Source organism: Pipistrellus kuhlii, unplaced genomic scaffold (genome assembly GCF_014108245.1).
Source record: "Pipistrellus kuhlii isolate mPipKuh1 unplaced genomic scaffold, mPipKuh1.p scaffold_m20_p_4, whole genome shotgun sequence".
Lineage (NCBI taxonomy): Eukaryota > Metazoa > Chordata > Mammalia > Chiroptera > Vespertilionidae > Pipistrellus > Pipistrellus kuhlii.
The window spans coordinates 28,908,438-28,929,054 of NW_023425540.1; the positions used below are offsets into that span (position 1 = coordinate 28,908,438).

The 20,617-nt window shown below is 40.0% G+C and overlaps 1 long non-coding RNA gene and 1 other non-coding gene across 2 annotated transcripts; both read right to left on the bottom strand.

The window, feature by feature from the left end:
- Nucleotides 1-2,092: 2,092 nt before the first annotated feature.
- On the bottom strand, nucleotides 2,093-20,363 carry LOC118703433. Its single transcript, XR_004983026.1, has 3 exons — nucleotides 20,182-20,363; nucleotides 6,160-6,164; nucleotides 2,093-2,103 (listed from the first exon to the last, which is right to left on the bottom strand). It is a non-coding gene; the product is annotated as an uncharacterized LOC118703433 (long non-coding RNA).
- Nucleotides 3,409-3,514, bottom strand: LOC118704076. Its single transcript, XR_004983289.1, has one exon. It is a non-coding gene; the product is annotated as a U6 spliceosomal RNA (small nuclear RNA).
- Nucleotides 20,364-20,617: the final 254 nt, after the last annotated feature.

Sequence of the window (20,617 nt, forward strand, 5' to 3'; positions counted from 1 at the left end):
ACTGGCCTTTTCTTTCTTTACCCTGAATCTGTTTTTCAAATAAGTCTTTCTCACTCCTCCACTGTCTACTGAATCAGGGAGCTTTTATGCCATCTCTTTATTCTTTCCTCAGAATTTTGGTTTTGAGGGCTGCCATAACAAAGTACTGCAAATGGCGGTAGCTGGTTTGGTTCAGTGGATAGAGTGTCGGCTTGCGGACTGAAGGGACCTGGGTTTGATTCTGGTCAATGGCACATACCCCAGGTTGTGGGCTCGATCCTCAGTGGGGGCTGTGCAGGAATCAGCTGATTGATGATTCTCTCTTATCATTGATGTTTCTATCTCTCTCTCTCCCTTCCTCTCAGAAATCAATGTAAAAATATATATATTTACAAAGTACTGCAAATGGAATGGCTTCAACACCAAATGTATTATCTCCCAAGCTGACAACCAGAGCTAAGGTCAGGGTGCTGTCAGGCCATGCTCCCTCTGCAGGGTGGTCTCCTCTTGGCCTCTCCCTGAGCTTCTGCAGTTCCTTGGCTTGAGGCGCATACCTTCAGTCTGTATGTGATGTCCTCTTTGTGTCTCTTGTCCAAAATTTCCCCTTTTAGGAGGACCCTAGTCATATTGGAGTAGGGGTTCAATCATCTTAACAGATTATATCTGCAGTGACCCTAGTTTTGAACAACCCAAATGTTGAGGTATTAAGGTATTAGGACTTCAACATATGAATTTTGGGGGAACACAATTCAACTCATAACAAATCTAGATAGAGATTTTTTTGAGGAAGTAGAAGGGAGAAGGAAGGGGAGTGAGCAAGAGAAAAACATTGATGGGAGAGAGGAACACATCCATTGGTTGCATCCGTGGGATGGAACTTCCACCCAGGTAAGTGCACTTAATAGGGAATCAAACCTGAGATCCTTTGATGGCACAAACCATGGCTCTAACCATTGAATCATGCTGTCCAGAGATAAAGCATCTGTTTTTTCAAATAAGTCCTTCTACTCCTCCTCTGAGCAGGCTGCTTCCTTCTAGGAGGCACCATCTGTAGGAACACTGTTGAGCCCAAGCTCACACTGATCCAGCGCTGTCCCTATGACTGTCCTTTGTGGGCGTGCTTCAGTGATCGGGCTGAGACCCTAATGACCAAGTCTGAGTGTGCACCCTCGTGGCACAGGCCAGACCCATACCCTGGAGATGCTCCTATAACACTTGAGGTTTTCCACACTACTTGTGTGTATTAGGTTCTTACTGCTGCTGTAACAAATGACTACCAACTTGATGGCTTAAAACAACAGATTTTATTCTCTTACAGTGTTGCAGTTCAGAATTCCAAAATCAGTTTTACTAAAGTCAAGGTATCAGCAGGGCTGGTTCTTGCTGTACGCCCAAGGGGAAAATCTTTCCTTGCTTGTTTTAGCTTCTGGAGGCTGTCTTGACATTTCTTGGCTCACAATCAACCCCTTCCTCACATCATTCTAATCTCCTGTTTCTGGCATGACAACTCCAACTTCAACATCAAGGCTCCCGGGGCCTCCCTCTTGTATGGACACTTGTGGTTATCCCTGGGGCCCACCCAATAGTGCAGGATATTCTCCCCACCTCAAGATCCTTCACCCAATTATACCTGCAAATTCCCTTTTTCCTATAAGGTGTAGCCACAGATGCTGGGGCTTTGGATGTGGGCATCTTTGGGGCCATTATTCAGCCCGCCACACTATGCTTAAAAGCAGGAATAGCGACACCTCTCTTGAGTTTGCCCACTCTGGTTTCTAAGAGCTTCGTTTTCTTCTTAAGGAAATTTTTTTCTTCTTTCAGCTTTATTTCCATGCCTTCTGTAATTTCCTCTGGCTCTCCTGCTGTTCTCTTCTGACAATAACATCCTAGTTCCTCAAGTCTGGGCAACTCTGCCCTCCTAGAGATGAGTTAGGCTGAGCAGAGACCATTTTCATTTTTCTATAACACAGCTGTTACTACAGTGTGAAATCAAGCAAAAGCAAACAAAAATCCCAAACCAGTTCTCCAATAATTTCTCATTAGAGATTTGCCAGTGTTCCCCCTGGCCTTCACAGCCTTCAGGGGAAAAGCCTGTTAGGAGTGGGGAATGGCAGAGAGAACTGACTGAGCGCGAATAAACTGCTCACGCAGGAATGCTGACACGAGACCTTGCATTTATGTTCACACCAGTTTGGCACGCTCTGTCAGATTTCTCGAGTAGGTCTTAGTTGGCTTGCGTATAGATCAGCAATTTTCAAACCTTTTCATCTCATGGGACATAAATTAATTACTAAAATTCTGAGGCATACAAAAAGAATAAGGTGTGTTTTTTTTTTCTTTTTTTTTTTTCTGATCTGACCAAAAAAAAAAAAAAAGGTACACTTTTGATTCATTTACATGGGATGCCTATTGTTGGCTGTTGTCATATTTTTATTTTCTCTTGACAGTCTAAGGGAAAAGAGGTCAATGCCCCTGACTAAATAGTCAGGTATTGCATGTTTTAAAACACCAGTTGAAAAGCTGGTATAGATAATAAGAAGGCAGACGGCAGTCTGGATCTGGGTATGGCTTTGCCTGCTGAGAGGGACAGTAGGACAAAGGAACAGGAGAGTGGAGTGTGCTGGAGAGGGTATTGTTTTACCCTGGCTGGACAGAAAAGTTTATTTCACAAATTTATATAATGACTACACAGTACTATAATAAGTGCTTTATTTTTGATTCTCACAGAACCTACTCAACAGTGCTATTAATCTTATTTTAGACAGGGGGAAAGAGAGACCCAAGGCCTCATGGCCTATAAGTGGCAGCGCTTAAGTGCAGTCTGAGACTTAACTCCTCATCTTCTCTTTTTGCCCTGAGCACAGGAGTTTGGATGATGGACTGGGAGTTATAGGGAGGTCTCCAGGGTCTGAGTGTTTCTGTATGGTCAGAGGAATGAAAGGATCAGGAAGCTAGTGGAGCATGGATATGGAATGGCGTGAGATGTGGAGTAGTTTAGGGTTATGACAAAATCTGGATAGTAGCTGTGGATGTGGGTCACTGGAAAGGAAAGGAATTGAAGGCGACTGATCTTCAGGGGTCAGGAAACTCTGAGGCCAGGTGTTGGTTGGGACATCGCACAGCACTGAACGGCTTGGGTATGTGAATCTACTTTTCTGCTGTAAATTTTGTAAAACCTAGATATAGACCAAGTACTTCCAGAGAAAATATAAACATCTAAATTGAGATGTATTATAAACATAAAATATGTAGTGGATTCTGAAAAGTTAATGGGAAAAAATGTAAAGTAGCTCATTAATAATTTTCTTGGTGACATGTTGATGTTTGGATATATTGGGTTAAATAAAATATATTATTAAAGTTAACCTCACCCATTTCTTTTTACCTTTTTAATGTGACTATTAGAAAATTAATTTATTTTTTTTTTTTTAAAAAAAGGAATGCTTCACGAATTTGCATGTCATCCTTGCGCAGGGGCCATGCTAATCTTCTCTGTATTGTTCCAATTTTAGAAGCGAGCACACTATTAGAAAATTTAAATTTAGATGTGGCTCACATTGTATTTCTATTGGGCACTGTTTTGAAATCAAGGAGGACAGGGATGCCTGCCTAGATGTCTGAAGTGGAGCACTTATGTCATCAAGAGAAAGTGAGAGCAGATACACGGTTGTGGGATGGTCTGTGATGGCAGTGTTTCAGGCTTCATGGAGTCCAGATGTGGTGGCAGATGTATAGCTGGAATCAGGAAAAATTATGAGCATTTTGTTTATAGGAGACATTCACATGTACTAATTACCCATTTTCTAACTAGAGAAGTATTTTAGAAAACTCTTGGAAAAAAAAAATAAAGAAATGACTTAGGGAATTGGGAAGAAGGAGGATCCAACTCATGAAGGAAGAAGCAGAGAATAGTAGAGTGAGGGCTTCAGGTGTGTACAGGTGGGTCGAAGTGCCTTGTACCATTCTTGGAAGATATCAAACTTTGAGAGAGAGACAATGCCACCCCAGTTTAGAGAGAGTCATTAGTGGGCCAGATAATAACACAAATTGTGAGAACCGAGTCTGTTAGTGATGAGAGCTAGGAATATCTTTTTGGCTCTAGAAAATGACTTACTCAAGAAAGGGAACAACAGAATCCCTTGGTTTCCCCCAAGTGAAGTGGTTCTTCCCACGGAGAGCCTTTAGAGACAGCAGAGATTTCAACTTTTGTAAACAATGCTTCCCTCTGAATGTGGAAAAGAACTTGTCATAATTAACATAATTAACATAATCAACATAATGAAGATTTGTCAGTTTCCTTTTCTTCCTGTGCAGCCAAATGCCTTGGGGCAGGTTGTCAGAGTGAACTCAGAGCTGGCTTAATTCTGTACTGTCACTCCTAACAGATGAATGCAGGTAGGCTCTGAGGTGAGCTCTGTTTGCTTGAGGATTTTATGGGTAGGAATTTCTTGTTCTCCTACCCAAGTTAACCTTGATTCTTCTCTTAACAAATGCTCATAGGTATAGAGATAACCTGATTGATACATGTGGCCATACTGATTGTCAATACCTGCAAATAGCATGTAATACAACCCACTGTCTGCTTTCAAAAATAAGTCTTCTAGGACCCATCTCAGGGGGTCCAATAGGGGATTTCCATCTGGTAGTCAGAGTCAGGGAAGGTGTTTCTGGTTGGGCCATCTGTTAGCTGTGTCCTTCAAATCAGAACATGGGGAACCCCTTCCAAGATGCTTCTTCATCTACAAATGCCCCTGGAATAGCCCAGAATAGGAATAAAATAGATGACAGGGACTAGAGCCAGGAGAGCTGATGTCTCCCAGCCATGAGCATCCTTCTGGGCTGGGTCAGCTGTCTGGCTGCCCCTTCTCTGGCACTTTTCAGATGGAATCAAAGACACAGAATACCTTGAGATACTTGGCTTCCTCTGCTTTGAGATAAGACCAGTTGGCAATGTCTTTGATTCAATCAGAGCGTACCATCTGCATTATTAGCTTTTCTATTTAGTACATTTTTGGACCACAAGTGAATTTCCCTTTGTAGTCAAACAAAGCTGAGCAATGGAAGTTCTTTCTAAAGTTCTATTGACTGGCATACATTGATTTTTATTTTTCAATCCTTTTGTATATTAAAGTGATTCATCAAACCAAATCTAGGTGCAAGTTGAGGAGGGCAAGAGGAATGTTAAGCTTCTGTGTCTTGGAAACCTGCAAGTGATAAATCTATTCTACACAGCGAAAAGGAGCAGGAACCAAACACTGAATGGGCTGATGGGAGGGGCTTAAGATGCAGCTTTAAAAAAAAAAATTATCTCTATTGTTGAAAGATGTCCACTCCCCCCACCCGCATCGATTCCCTCCACTCCTTTCTCAGCCCTCCATAAATCAACAAACAACAAATGCTGGAGAGGATGTGGGAAGAGATGCAACTTTTACTTGAGTTTGATGTGACCATGTAATGGCTCAATCCTGCATTTCTAGCCCAGTGCCAGTGCCATGGGAGAGGCCTGAGAAAGCTTTGTTGTTCTTTTGGTTATCCCTCGATTTCTAAGGAGATTTGCTGGATGGATTCAGAGGAGTTTATCATGTTCTAAAACTTTTCCTAAAAAAAGAACCCTCCGGCTCCTTGATTAGCCCATATTCAGCTGTGAGGGAGCCACTTGGAACATTTGCCTGAATTCTGTAGGTACTGTTTTCTGGCTGTTTTCTCCTGCTTTGGCTTCAGTGGTGCATATTTCTTGGGTTTAATTCTTGATTAAGGAAAGGGAGTTTTAAATGACTTCAGTTTTTTGTTTTGTTTTTTTTTTAAAAGCTGAATGTGAGATTTTTGCTGTAATGTGGGATGAAACCTCATTTCCTCTAATCATCTACCCTGTTTCCCCGAAAATAAGACAGTGTCTTATATTAATTTTTTCTCCCAAAGCTGCGCTAGGTCTTATTTTCAGAGGATGTCTTATTTTCGGGGAAACACGGGTATGTATTCTGTATCCTTTATACATATTGACACAAAGCCTATTTTAAGTCTTAAATTCAGGATTATTGCTCTGATACATACATATATGTCTGTCTCCTTCTTCTCCTCCCTAGACCATTTGCTTAAATTTTATACAAAGAAATATAAAAGTGAATTAGTTATATCAGTATCTTGGCATCATTGGGTTAGAATTACCATAAAGCTTGATACAGGAACTTTTAACTCTGAAGATATTCTCCCAAAGTCGTAATTATTGTTTTTCCCCCTTAATTTTCACCTGAGGAGATATATATATATATTAAGGGGGGAAAAACAATTATATATATATATATATATATATATATATATATATATATATATGTAGAGAGAGAGAGAGAGAGAGAGAGAGAGAGAGAGAGAGAGAGAGAGAGAGAAAGAGAGAGAGAGAAAGGGAGAGAGAGAAACATTGATTGGTTGCCTCCTATACATGTCCCAAGAGGGATTGAACCCGAAACCTAGGTATGTGTCCTGACCAGGAATTGAACCCATAATCTTTTGATGTGCAGGATGGTGCTCCAACCAACTGAGCCACCCAGACAGGGCCCATAATCACTCTTTATTCATAAAAGAAATAACTTATTTAGAAAAAATAAACAATAAAATTCCCAAAAAAGATAGATGCCTTTTCCTTCAAATCTGAAACTCTGGTGGAACTACACACAATTTTAAGGGACTTAAAACCACTTTCTTTTCTGAAGGTTATGGTCTCACCTGACTCAGAGGATGTGTTTTAAATTCTCTGAGAGTGTCCTCACTTCATGGCTCTGTGAATTGGTGTGCTTGAAAGAGAGTAGTGCCCTATATTAAGGGTTGGGGATGAGAGAATAAAGGAGAGTAGAATTTGGAGATTCCTAAACTACTTAGTGGAGAGAATAAAGCAAAAGTATATGAAATCATATGAAGATATTTTCAAAGTGTTTTGAAAATTGTCTCTAGAATCTTCTATCTTTTCTCTTTTGGCATTTGGTTTCCCAAATACCCTCACACACAACCCTCAGCACTTGTCTAGCTGCTCAGCCACTCCCACTGCACTCCCTTTTTGTGTGACAAGTTCTCCATACTCTTGATAGGTGTTTTTGTCAAGGTATACCTGTCTTACATCTCACTCCCTTCTGACTCTATTCTCTTCCAAAAAGATAATTTAATGGAACACAGGTTTTCTTCACTGATAAGGTCTTACTATACCATCTCATCCATTATGTATTTGCATTTTAGCAGCGACCTTCAGGGATATAATCCAAAAAATATTGATGATGAGGAAATGGAGACTATGCCTGTCTAAGGGTTTTTCCTTCATAAGAACCTTCTTCGGCACTCTTCAGATAGACTAAACAAACAGCTTTCTCCTCCTCCAAAGCTTAACATCAACCCTAATTACAAAGCTACCTCTGCCGCTTGACATGCCACAATGTAGGTGGTTCAGGACTTTGCCTAATCTGAGGAGGACCCACATTTGGGGAGAAAGAGTGGAAAGGCCTGATGGCAGTGGGAAGTGTCTAGAATTCCACTGTACAGTGTGGAAGCCTCTAGCCACATTCCCATCCCCATATGAAGTCTTACTTTGAAGCCCATCTAGAAAGTGAGGAGGGCATTTTAATTCAAGAAAAAAGGCAGTGAGGAAGGTGATTCCGCCCAAGGAGATAGTTCTACCTGTGAGTGCCAAGATCTCCTCATGCCTAGTAGACCTATGGGTTATGATCTCAACTGGGGGGGAAAAGTACATACATCATTTTGATGGATCCTTATTTAGGGAATTAGTTCTTATGACTAATTGAAGGAAGGCTATAGCTTATGTAGATTTAGTAATAATGAATACTGTTCTCTCCTCCCATCCCCTTGATTATCTTTTTTTTTTTTTTTTTTAATTTACAGAACTTAACCTACTTTTTTCCCATTGAAATGACTCTTCAAAGAAGGTGTATTAATATGTAATCCAGATTTTACAGATGAGGACACTGAATTTTATGGAACATAAAGTAACTTACGTATTTACAAATAAGACAAAGGCTATCCAGTGAATCATTGAAAACAACTGCTGGCCCACGCCTTTCTTTCATGCATTTGGTTGTACTCAAGGCAGTCCAATACAACCATTTCTAGTGTTGCTATGACCTACCATTGACCAGAAGCTTCTGCTGTGATGGTCTGTTTTCAAACTATTGTATGCTGGGTGGTGAAGCTCCCCAGGTGAAGCTTCCTCCCTGACCAATACGCAGGCAGCTCTGGCCAAGAGTGGCTGTGTCCCGAGAGTGGTATCTTGAGGTGGTTTTCCCTTTCCCCACTAGCTTGTTGAAACAAAAAAGGCAATAAAACAACACAACGCAGACATAAGAGCACAGGTGGTATTTCTGTCTTGTGTAGGCCTCTGGCCTTTCACAGTTGTCCCAGGCTCTTTGTTGTCAGCTGAGCAGACAACAGGTGTGGGCCAAGCTTTCATTTCATGCTATAGGTATCCCTCAGAAAAGTCTAGTCCCTTCCATCAAATCTAGCCCCATCACATAGCTCATTTCTATTCACAATAGGTGCTGTTCTCTTTCACAAAATCCCATCTTGGCTAAATGAGCCCACTGGGCTGGCCATATCATTTCTTTTCCAGCTGAGCACAGTTATAATTAAGTTCTCTGTGCAATAATGCTTCCTCATTCCACATTGGAATCAATCAATAGGAACAGAAGATGCTGCATTGTATCATTCGATAGATGGGATCTAGACAGTCTCTTGGTAGGGAACTCCATTTGATTCATCTTTAGCAGTAGTCAAAATGCAATTAGGTAGGAATATAGCCAACAGAAATTAGGGTATATGTACCCCAAACCTTTTACAAATACATTTATGGTAGCATTGTTTGTGATAGCCCCACGCTTGAAGTGGCTCAGATGTCCCTCAACAGTCTGATGGATGAGTTGTGGTATAGTCACACAGTGGAATGTTACACAGCAGGGAGTGAGCACATTAAAGCCACAAACAACAACGTGTATCCTCTCACAGACATAACATGGAACCAAAGAAACCAGATATAAAGGGGTGCAATACTTCAGGGTTCCAGTTATGTAAATTTCAAGACCAGGCAAACTAATCTCTGATATGTAGCCACTTTTGGGAGGTAACTGGGAGAGGACACAAAGGATTCTTTAGGGGTGTTGGTAATATTTAATTTCTTGATCTGGCTGGTGGTTACTCAATACAAATTTATTGAGCTATATAATTGTCATGTATGTCTCTGTACATATATTTTATTCCGACAAAAATTTACTTAAGTATAACTAGGGTCCATGCTGGTCTGTTTCTATCTTTCAGAAGGTTTATTGCTGAAATGCAAGTAGAGAAGGATGGGAGATGAGATTGGTTCCTTCTCCAAGTGAGTGAGGGTATAGGGTGAGATATGCGTGTGTACCATTTTAAGGAGATGCCTCCTCGTGAAGATTGCAGGAAAAGTTTCCCCCAGCTGTGTAGATTCCAATTGTATCTGTTTCTAAAGCCTTTACTTAATCCCAAAGAATTATTTCAAAGTAGCACTTCAGACCAGCAGAATACATATTTTAAGTTCCTGGCTTTTGGGGGAATTTGTTAAGTCATCCAAATGGGTCCCCAGTGCCTGGAGACACCCAGTTATAATGGCCTTTCCCATTTGCTGCACCTCACTGGAAATCGATGAACCCCTCACCTGATTTCAGAGATTCACGAGTTTGTTGAATGGTTTGTGGCTGCACATCCATCAACAGATGAATTACAGGTTAACGTCTCAGGATATTGGAAAACCTATGTAATTTTTGATTAATGAGGACTTAAGTTGGGTAGTTGGCTTCCACTCTGTATGTATTGAATAATATTCTGATTAATTGATTGTTCTGGGGATGGTGGATACATTTATTAGGTAATGGAAATTTTCTACAAATAGAAATGAGTGATTTTTTGCTAGAAACTGTTATGAGAGAATCAAAGCTCTCTCTGAGGTTCTTTCTTTACAGTGCCATCAAAAAGACAGGAATGGCTTAAAATAACCAGAACTCATGTTTAAAATCACAAATTCAGCATTCAGCACTAACAAAACCCTCAAATGCACAGGCTTGGCTGTTGAAGACGAGTCACCATCAACTTTATCAAGAGTGGGTTTGTAGGATATGCCTAATTTGCAAGAAATCTTTGAGTTCAGAGAACTTGCTTAGTTGAAATTTCATTCTGTATAAAGTTGTTCATGTCTGGTTCAAATACCGGAACACTGTAATTTGCCAGCTGTGGGTTGAGGGAAAAAAAAGTCTCACAGTTTTAAATGGGAAGACCAAGGCTAGGTCACCTTTCAAGGCCAAGCTAGGACTACTTAAACTTTGGTCATTAAGCAAAGAGACTGTTGAAATGTACTCATTTTGAAGGAAAGACACCAAAATGTGCTTCAGTGATTCTTACAAGCATATTTTTGTACAAAGTTCTGATGTAGATTTTGTTTCTAGGTTTCTTTCCCCTATCGTGTCTCCTTTGCCTTCCCTTTGGCCCCACCCCTGCTCTAGGCTTGCTCTGACTTGCACATGTTTGTTATCTGTTCATTTGTTTGTCCTTCAGTTCACTCATTTATCCATCTTCCTAATGTATAGGTTTACTCAGCATATGCTATACTAATGGAATGGAATCAGTCTTAAGAAATAGATAATTTATTTTGGGTCTTCTAGAGATGATGTCTATCCTTTTAGGGTTTTATCTGTTAGTGATTATGAAAATGATTCCATTGGTTGACTGAAAAGAATACAAATGGCAGGTTGATGGGATATCTCTCTGTCAACATCCTGTGGTCTTTGAACTTGACTATGGAGAGGTATTTTTCTTTTCTCGTTTTGTGGTCTGACATATTATGTAAAGAAATGTTATAATAGTTTATGCCATCAGTTCAGCCATAAATTTTGTACTTCCCAAAATGGCCTTCTACTTAGAGTCAGCACCTTTTTCAGGGAGCTGAATGAAGCCTCTGTTCTTTGTAGCTGGGTATAGGTCTCCATGACTTCTCTTTTATCTCTCACTTGTGTGTAAAGCATGACTAGAATGTGAATAAGAAAGATAGTTACTTATGATGATAAGAAGCACAGCTGGATAGCAGGAGCCCAGAAACCCAGAGCCAGAGTGGCCCATTATGAATGGACTTTTAGGTTTCAGAGGATGAGTTGAAGGTCTAGCTTCAATTCTGGAGGTTATGCCACCAGTGATTATGCAGTGGGTAAGTCTCCAGGAAGTGGGTGAATTCCAGATTAGTATATTAGTATATTTAATGTCTATTAAGAGAAGAAAAAAGACAAACCTACAGACTGGAAATGAATAGTCACAGAGCATCTACACTAATTAAAGAGTAAGATGCAAATTGACCATACCTTTGTGATGCCCACCAGCCAGTCAGGAGTGAGTATGCAAGTTAACCCAACAAAGATAGTGGGTTAATTAGCATATGCAGGCATTCCACACTGCCCCAGCTACTGGAGGCCTCTGGGCAGTGTGGGAAAGCAGAAAGGAGGTTAAAGCCAGAGTGAAGGTAGAAAGGAAGGGCCATTCTTGCACGAATCTTCATGCATTGGGCCTCTAGTATGTCTTATAAAGAGCTTGCATCCAGAACATATAAAGAACTCTCAAAATTCAATGGTAAGCAAACAACCAATCCCATTTTTAAAAATGAAAGATTTGAACTTCATCAAAGAAGGTATGTGGATGGCAAATAAGCAAATGAAAAAATTCTCAACATTAATGATTACAGAAATGCAAATTAAAACTATAGCAAGGTACCTCTACATATCTATTAAGTGGCAAAAACATAACATGTATTGGTATGGATGTGGAGGAACTGGAACTCTCATATGCTAGTGGAAGAAATGTAAAATGGTTCAAAACTATGTGCAATTTATTGTCAATTGTATCTCAATAAATTTATTAACAATTTTTTTTAAAGGCCCTCAGTTCACAGGCTGGATCCCACTCCTTCAATTTGAAGTCCTCAGCAGGCCCTGGTTCTTGCCACTTGGCCATTAGCTCTTATTTGTGCACGTCTGCATTGAGAGAATGGGGAGGGCTGTTGCTCCACAGATTGCAGCGGGATGTGGTTTCTGAACATGATGCCCTTCAACTTTTCAAAGTGGAGAGAGCAGTAGCCCTGCTCAGGAATCTCGGACTCCTGGTTTTCCTTAGGCAGAGACTGATGGGTAGAATATGCCAGAAATCCAAGGGGACCTGAGCCCTTGTCACATGGGCAATGGTGGAAACAACTGGTGTGAGGGTGTGGAGAAGACAGGCAAAGGAACCTCAGTGGGCAGTTTTATCTGACTTTATAGGACATAAAACATGTATATGGAATTCTGTAAATAGAAGCAAAGATCAGATATTTGTTTATTAGGAAATGAATTCTCCAATCTCCTTAGCCTGGGTGGAAATGTTCTTTTAGTTTATATAAGATTCAGTTTCTTTTCGTTTCCTTCATTCTGCCTTTTCTCCTCTTCTGAATATGTTCTGGTGATATTTGAATTATTTATTTAAAAAGGCAATTTCTAGTTCAAACCAACTTGGGGATCAAATCTCCGACTTTTCTGTTCACACTTTAAGTACCAGGTGATTTTGTTGGATTCATTTCAGTGACAATTTTCTTCTCAGAGTCTTTGAGAGATGTTGATGTGAAATAATATGTCAATGTTTCTTAGAGTGCAGGGTCCACATTCTACAGTGTTAACAAAGAATTGTGAGCTTATGTAGAGTGCTAATCTGTTTTGACACCAATTTTATGTGGTGGTGGTGTGGGGGGAAATTTTCAATATTCTTAGAAGAAGGTAACCTTAAAACTTCTCATCTGAAACAAGAGTGTGATTTATGGATTTGGGTCAATTTAATTATATATTTGTATAAGAGAGGAATAGCTGGTTTGTGGGTATTTGATTGGATTAATTACTTTAAAAAAAACATTTACTGAATATTTATTATATGCCAGGCATTGTGGTGGAGGCTATAAGCACAGCAATAATTAGACCTCTATACTTTTATTATTCTGGTATATTTGTGTATATTTGTGTGTCCTTGGATTTATAGTTGGCTTTTTATTTCATGTTTAAAATTCTTGGGGAGATGTATTTGGAAAAATATGGAAATAGGACATATTTTCCCTAAGTGGCAAAGTTGAAGCAGAAGGATAGAAACTCAGATTTAAGAGTTTCAGTCTATACGCACCATTGGCTTGCCGGTCACCTTGCACAGACTTTGTTTTCTCAAGTCCTCTTCCCTGGATGGTCTCGGATGAGGGAGCTCATAATTGTTTGCATAATATCTGAATCTTCAGAATCAAGCCACCATAAATGTAAGCCACCAAGATGATATCTGAAAGACAAAGGATTTGGTGCTAGTGTTGGTTTTTCTTTTCCAAATGCAAGTACCTGTTAAGTTTTTGTGAGGATAACTAGTCAATGAAACATGCCAAATATTTATGATACACATTTCTTGCTTTGTGACTTGGATCCTATGAAAGGATTGTTGATTATTCATAATTATTTACTTTTTGTGGGTGACTTGATTGTTTTTTATTTCTGTTTTATAATGACATTTTATTGTTATAATGTTGGAAGCATGAAGCAAATGTTCTTCAGAGTTTTCAGTTGTCTCATTTCTACTTCCCTCTGCCTGGCAAAACAACCAGAGTGACTGCTCTATTTTCAGGGGTGCAGCCACGTTGGGTGGGCTCAGCCCAAACACTAAGATAGAATGTTTCTTTTGAAGTGGAAGAGTCTAATCAATTTTTCCACCCACTATGGTAGAGAGTCCTGGGAGCATTGCTCATAGTCCTTTCTCACAGAGTTTGATCCTGTATTACACATGTGTCAAACACAAGGCCCGCGGGCCAAATCCGTCCCGCCAGGCCTTGCAATGTGGCCCGCACCACGCTGTCATCACTGCACTCCGCTGCGTTTCCATCACAACAACAGTTTATGTCTGTTCAGTAAACCATTCAGCCCGCGATTTAGGCTGGATTTTAGATTTTGGCCCCTTCTCTGATTGAGTTCAACACCCCTACTGTATTATTTACTAGAGGCTCGGTACATGAAATTCATGCACAGGGGTTAGGAGGTCCCTCAGCCCAGCCCATGCCCTCTCTAATCCAGGATCCATCTTGCAACCCAGAACCATGGCTCCTAACTGCTCACCTGCCTGCATGCCTGATGCCCCTAACTCAGGGGTCCTCAAACTTTTTAAAGTGGGGGCCAGATCACGGTCCCTCAGAGAGCTGGAGGGCTGGACTATATGAACTACTAATTCCTACTGTAACACCTCGGCTGCACTCACTGCCCAAAAAACCTGGCGGGCCGGATCAGACTCCTCTGCGGGCCGCATGTGGCCCACGGGCCATAGTTTGAAGACGCCTGCGACTGCTCCCCTGCCAGCCAGATGGCCCAAACTGCTCTCCCCTGTTGGCCTGATCCCCCTAACTGTTCTCCCTACCTGGCCTGATCACCCTAACTGCTTAACTGCTCTCCCCTGCCAGTCTGATTCCCCTGACTGCCTATCTTCTTTCTGCTGTTGGCCTGATCACCCAAACTGCCTATCTGCTCTCCCCTCCTGGCCTGCTCCCCCTAACTGCCTCTGTGCTCTTCTCTCCCAGCCTGATCCCCCTAACTGCCTATCTGCTCTCCCTTCCTCTCTGTGCCTTTTAGATCCCCAGCACAGTTGTGCTGAGATCTCTCTGCTGTGGCACCACCCCTGTCCTGATAGGCCATTATGTGATGGCATCCAGGCCAATTTGCATACTCCTCTATTAGTATAGATGCACTAGAGGCCCGGTGCATAAAATTCATGCACTGGGGGTGGGGTGGAGAATCCTTCAGCCTGGCCTATGCCCTCTTGCAACCTGGGACCTCTCGCTTCTTACCACCTGCTGGCTTTCTGCTCCTTAGCGTTGCTGCAGAGGTAGGAGTGGCTCCCATCACCTCTGTTGTGCTTGCCAGCCATGAGCCTGGATTCTGGCTGAGTGGTGCTCCCCCGGGTGAAGTTCCTGCATTGAGCACCTGCCACTGGTGGTCAGTGGACATCATAGCAACCAGTCGTTCTGGTTGTTCCACCATAATAGTCGCTTAGGCCTTTATTATATAGATTATTGTATTATTTCCCATACGAACAACTGTAAACCTATTTTTGCCCCACACTGTATATATGTACTAGTATGTGTTCTACTATATGTTGATGACAATGTGGGCCCCAATTAAGTACATAGTGCCAGGAAGAAAAAGCATGTGAATATTGGCCACTTGGAGTCTTTTCTAATGACCTTGAGAGGAGAGAATGTTTGCGACATCTCATTGTAAAGAACCTTTTGGTTTCTGGTTCCACCAGCAGTTAGGGGTCGTGGGCATAGTGTAGGTTTGGATCCACTGGCATCGCTGACTGTGCTGAGAAGGTGCTCTTTGCACCTCATGAGCCTGGGGCCTCCAGAACCTGGGGCCTCTACCATAGGGATTTTAGTTCAACTCTGATCTCCCCAAACAATGCCAGTCTGGAGGAACCTGGCTCTCTTTTGTTATTTTAGTTTTTAATCTGACCTTGAAATTGTTTTGAAAAATTATATTTAAATATCTACTACCCAATGCACATAAGCTACCAGGAGTCATCGGGAAGGTTTTCTTGAGAAATCTGCGATCTGACATTCATAACTGAGTTTTGATTTCACACATTCCCTTTCATTTCACAAAGAAACCTGTCAAATTTGTTCTCATAAATTGTTTGAATGCAGCTGCCTAACAGCTTTCTTTTTTCTTTCTTTCTTTGGGGGAGAGATACTTCTTATAGTTACAAAGTTATAAAACTTGATTTTAACCTTGCAATTACTTTTTAAAAAGTACTTTAAATTTGGATATATTTTCCCTATTATATTTCTCTTTCTAGCTATTATTTGCAAAATATTTTTTTGAGAGGGGGGGACAAAATTTTGAAGTTTAATTAAAATTACCCTTCAGATAGACCACTGGCAAGATTTTGTAACTTCTTTAAGTTTTATAATATTTACAGCAAAAACATGAGTGTTTAATATGCTGTTTTAACCTTTTGTATGACTTGGCCTGGGAGATTGGGATGTTAGTGGATAATGACTTTCATTGTAACACTGAGAGAGATGAGACATTTCTGTAACAGTTTAAGATTAAACTCTTCCATTAGAGCCTTTTTAGTCTTGTTTCTCAATATTTAGCTTTTATAATTAGTTTCAAGTTTAATCCTGTATAATTTGACAAGGAAGAGAAAGAAGAACTTAATGTGAAAATTCACATTTGCAACCAGACTATTTTCAGCTATTTAACACAGATCTTTGATGATATATTAAGACAGAGTTGCCCAAATGAATAAACAGGTTTATAGTCATGCTACAGCTGTGGAATTACACTGGCTTCCTCCCGAGAGAGAGAGAGAGAGATCTGGAGGCCAGAAGGTTGTCCTTAACAATAGGGTAAATGTCTTTGGGTGGGTATGGAACTAAATTTATTCTGTTGTATAAAAATTCTTCATATTAATGGAATGTACCATGAAAAGAGGTGGCCTGTAATAGATAAGAACTAATAGTCTTAATATGGACATTTAAAATTCTTACCCATCAGTAAGGCAGAGATGAATGCTCCATTAAAAAATTATGGGTTGGTGGATGTCAATAGTGAAGAGAGATACACAGTTAATAAATATAAAGATAAATATTTAATTTTATCAGTAATTAGCAAATAAAAATGAAAACCAAGTAAGATGTCACTGTACCTGCTAGATTTGAAGCGCTCAAACAGATCGATAATATACCATTTATAGTGAAAACAAGGGGAAGCCAAACATTTATGATACAAGCAGGGTGAGACAAGGCATCGTTGAGGGGAATGTAATGTGCACATAAGAAAATCCTTCAGGCCCTAGCCAGTTTGGCTCAGTGGATGGAGCATTGGCCTGCAAACTGAGGGGCCCTGGGTTCGATTCTGGTCAAGGGCACATGCCTGGGTTGCAGGCTCAATCCCCAGTGGGGAGCATACAGGAGACAGCCGATCAGTGACACACACTCTCTCTCTCTCTCTCCCTCTCTCTCTCTCTCTCTCTCATCATTGATGTTTCTATCTCTCTTTCCCTCCCACTCCCTCTCTGATACCAATAGAAATCTATTAAAATAAACAAAGAAAATCTTTCAAATAAATAATAGGGCAAGTCCAAGAATGGTAATGGTGGCTTTAGAAACAAATAAAAGTTCTCTTAGGACATTAGTTAAAAATATAACACAACACTGATACAATTCAATATGTAGCCACTAAAAAGAATGAACTATATTTTGCCAGGAACCTATTTTCCACGAGTCCCTTGCATTTCGGCATGTTCTGAAAGCAGAGGCACTGATTGCCTTTGTTCCAGGCTGACTTTAAGCATGGTGGTCTAACAGTCTGGGAAGATAGAAATGTCTTCCTCCAGAGCAAAGAACAGCTCTGCTTCCTGCCTGGGATAAAAGATTCAGCTTCTTAAAGCTCAGGGTTATCTTCTTGTAATACAAGCCAGGGTGTGCGTGGGTACCATCTAGCCCACTTTGAGGTGCCCTGTGGGAGTTGGGGTTGGAGAATGGGTATAAGAAAATGCTGACACTCTATTTCCATTTCTGTGACTAAGGGTCCTTTATCTCTGACCCAGAAGTCTTCTGTCTTCTGTCAGTATTCATGAAACTGTGCCCTGGTGACTTGTTAGTTCATAGTGTAAAATGTCAGCCTTACCCTTTACTAATTAAAATTTTCCTTATTTTTTATCAATGCTTTTTAAAAATTTAAGTACTGTGCAAGGGGTATAAAGATGAAAAAGCAAAAATTCTTACCAAGAACTCTTTCTAGAAATACACATTATTCTGTAACTTGTTTTGTCATGGGTGCATGAAGAAAACATTTCTTTAAAGGTGAAAATCACTTACAGAAGATTAAACTTTTATCAGCTACTGAGAAAGATATTAGAATAGTTAGTCTTTTAAATGGCTGTCTATACGTCCATTGTATGGAGGTTTGTAATTTAACCACAATCCCATTGGTAATTCCAGTTCTGGACTAATTAGGTTACCTTAAATCTTGTACAGATACCATGGTGGGTTCATAGGCTACACCTAGAAACTAAAATACAAAGCATTCTCAGACGTGTGCTGAAGTGTTTTGACCACAGTAATCAGTTGGGAGGCATAGGCTCATTTCCTAGTACTAGGTCAAAAATGACAAAACATAACAAAACAAAAAACTATTAAATGGTATGTGTTATGTGTTTTTGGTTAACTCTGGGTTGTGAGATTAGTATTAAACTTTATTTTCTCTTTATAATATTTCATATATTCTGTTTTTTTCCCTTGCACTGAGCATGTATTGCTTTTATAGTCAGATGGGCAATAAAACTACTAAAATTAAGAGAGAGAAATAGGATTAGGGTGAAAAATGAGACATGGACACAAGACATCAAGAGATATGAATGAACAGTTTTCTGTCAAAGACATTTAAATTAAGTGACAGTTTTTAATTTGAATTGTTTTATGCAACCTCAGCATTTATTGACTTCAGAGGAAATGTTTCCCAATAAAGCAGATGTAGGTCTTTGCGAGAAGCAGAGATTAATTTATTTATTTACTATTCTCCATGCTTATATTACCTTTTCCTACATTTATTAATCCTATTTCCAAATAACTACTCTATGCCTAGTCCTGCTTTAAATGCTGTATCAAATTTTACCAAGGAATTTCTCATAGTTTGTGGTTAACTGAGGGCTTTATTTTTCTTGTGTTTTTTTTTTTTTTCCCTTTTGATCATTTTATTCTCGTTAGTCCATTTTCTAAAGTGTATGGGTGTGTGAAAGGATGCAGACCTAAAATTAAGAGTCATCAATTTAGTCACATACTGATCCAATGAGCATCGTCAGAGAAATTCCAGTGAGTCCCCTGACAGGAGAGCTGCTCATCTGGGGAAAGAATGTGTATGTGTGCATGAGATGATTTATTGATTGACAGAGTGCTGGCAGTCTAAATGGCTATTACCCCTTAGTTAGCAGCTTACATGGCAGCACTAAAGCCTGGGATGACAGACTACACAGGCACTTTCTTGGTTGGCAATAATCAGATTTAGACCCCACACTTCGCCTCTGTAGGAAAGACCTAGTTCCTATTAATATTCCTTTTTTTTAAAAAAATCTATCCTCCCATCAATAAAAATGATTTCCCTGATGTTCATGGTTTCCATCTTACACCTGCCCTTCATTTGGTTGAGCCCTTTGTTCGAATACTGTTCACAATTCTGACTTCCTTCCTAGCATTTTTTTTTTTTTTTTTTTTTTTTTTTTTTACCTAGTACCCCTGGAAAGAATATATCCCTTCAGTTCAGAGAAATCCCTGGGAGGTCAGGAAGCATTTTCATTTATTTAAGGGAAGACTTTCAGATCATGCTGGGGAAAGTAGTTAATTCGCACGTTTGTGGTAAGACTTTATACTAACATTAAACTTTACAGAGTAGTTGATGCCATTTGGTCATATTTTGGTCTCCTAAAAGCCCCTGGCTGACTTAAAAAATAAATCATTGCAGACAGACCATTAAATTTTATGAACTATGAATGTGCTTAATAGTCCAGGATAACAAAATGCTCCAAATTTCTCCATGAGCCATTGCTTCTACCTGAGCCCTTGCACACATTTCAAATACCTCCAACCATCATATCAAAGGTAATTATTTTGATAAAGTGGTAGTGTGGGGGGGCCTTTGTAAAGCACTGGATTGTATTTGACCTCTTGGTTTATTACTGACAGAGTTTGTTAATGCTAATGATTTTTTTGTTTTGTTTTTGTTTTGGTTAGGGCCTAATTAAAACCACTTCTGCCTGCATTAAGGCTATGGCCTATGAAAAGGATGATTAAAAGGCTTGATTTCTGCTCACAACATTTAAAAAAATTAATTGGGAAAAATTTAATAAGCATCAAATGCACTTTACCCTGGTAACCGCAATACTGAATGGTGATGTTTTAAATATTTTTTCAGAAAAGGTTAGTGATTTTTTTCCCCCCTGGGAAACATGGAGATGCAACTATGAGCATTAATACGTCTGATATAGGTTACTATAGTTCAGTTAATGCTGATATCTAAACAGATGTTTACATTTCATGTCTACAGTAAGGCAGACTGCGAGGTTCTGTATCACTGAATTTTAGCAAAAAGAAAAAAAAAGGACTGTTAAAGTTTAGAAGTGCAAACCCATAAACTCTACATTGAGATCACTTTTTTGCTTGAAGTGCATCTGACTTGAGAATAGAGGCAATTTTCTTTCCTGATTGCTTGGAAAAATATTTTTGCAGTAAGTCTTGTGTCTTCTTTACTATTATTGGTTGTTTTTTAAGAAAGATGATCAGCTCTGTGGTTTCCCACAGTTGATAAAAAGATCCATAAAAAATATCACAATTAATTTAAAGAAAATGTTGGTTATCAAAGGCTGTAGAAATAGGGAAGAAATAGCACTTCTTATTTTGTACTAAAGGCCTGGTGCATGAAATTCGTGCACAGGGGAGGGGGGGAGTGTCCCTCAGCCCAGCTGGGACTCCACTGGGGTCAGGCCTAAACGGGCAGTCAGACATCCCTCTCACAATCCAGGACTGCTAGCTCCCAATTGC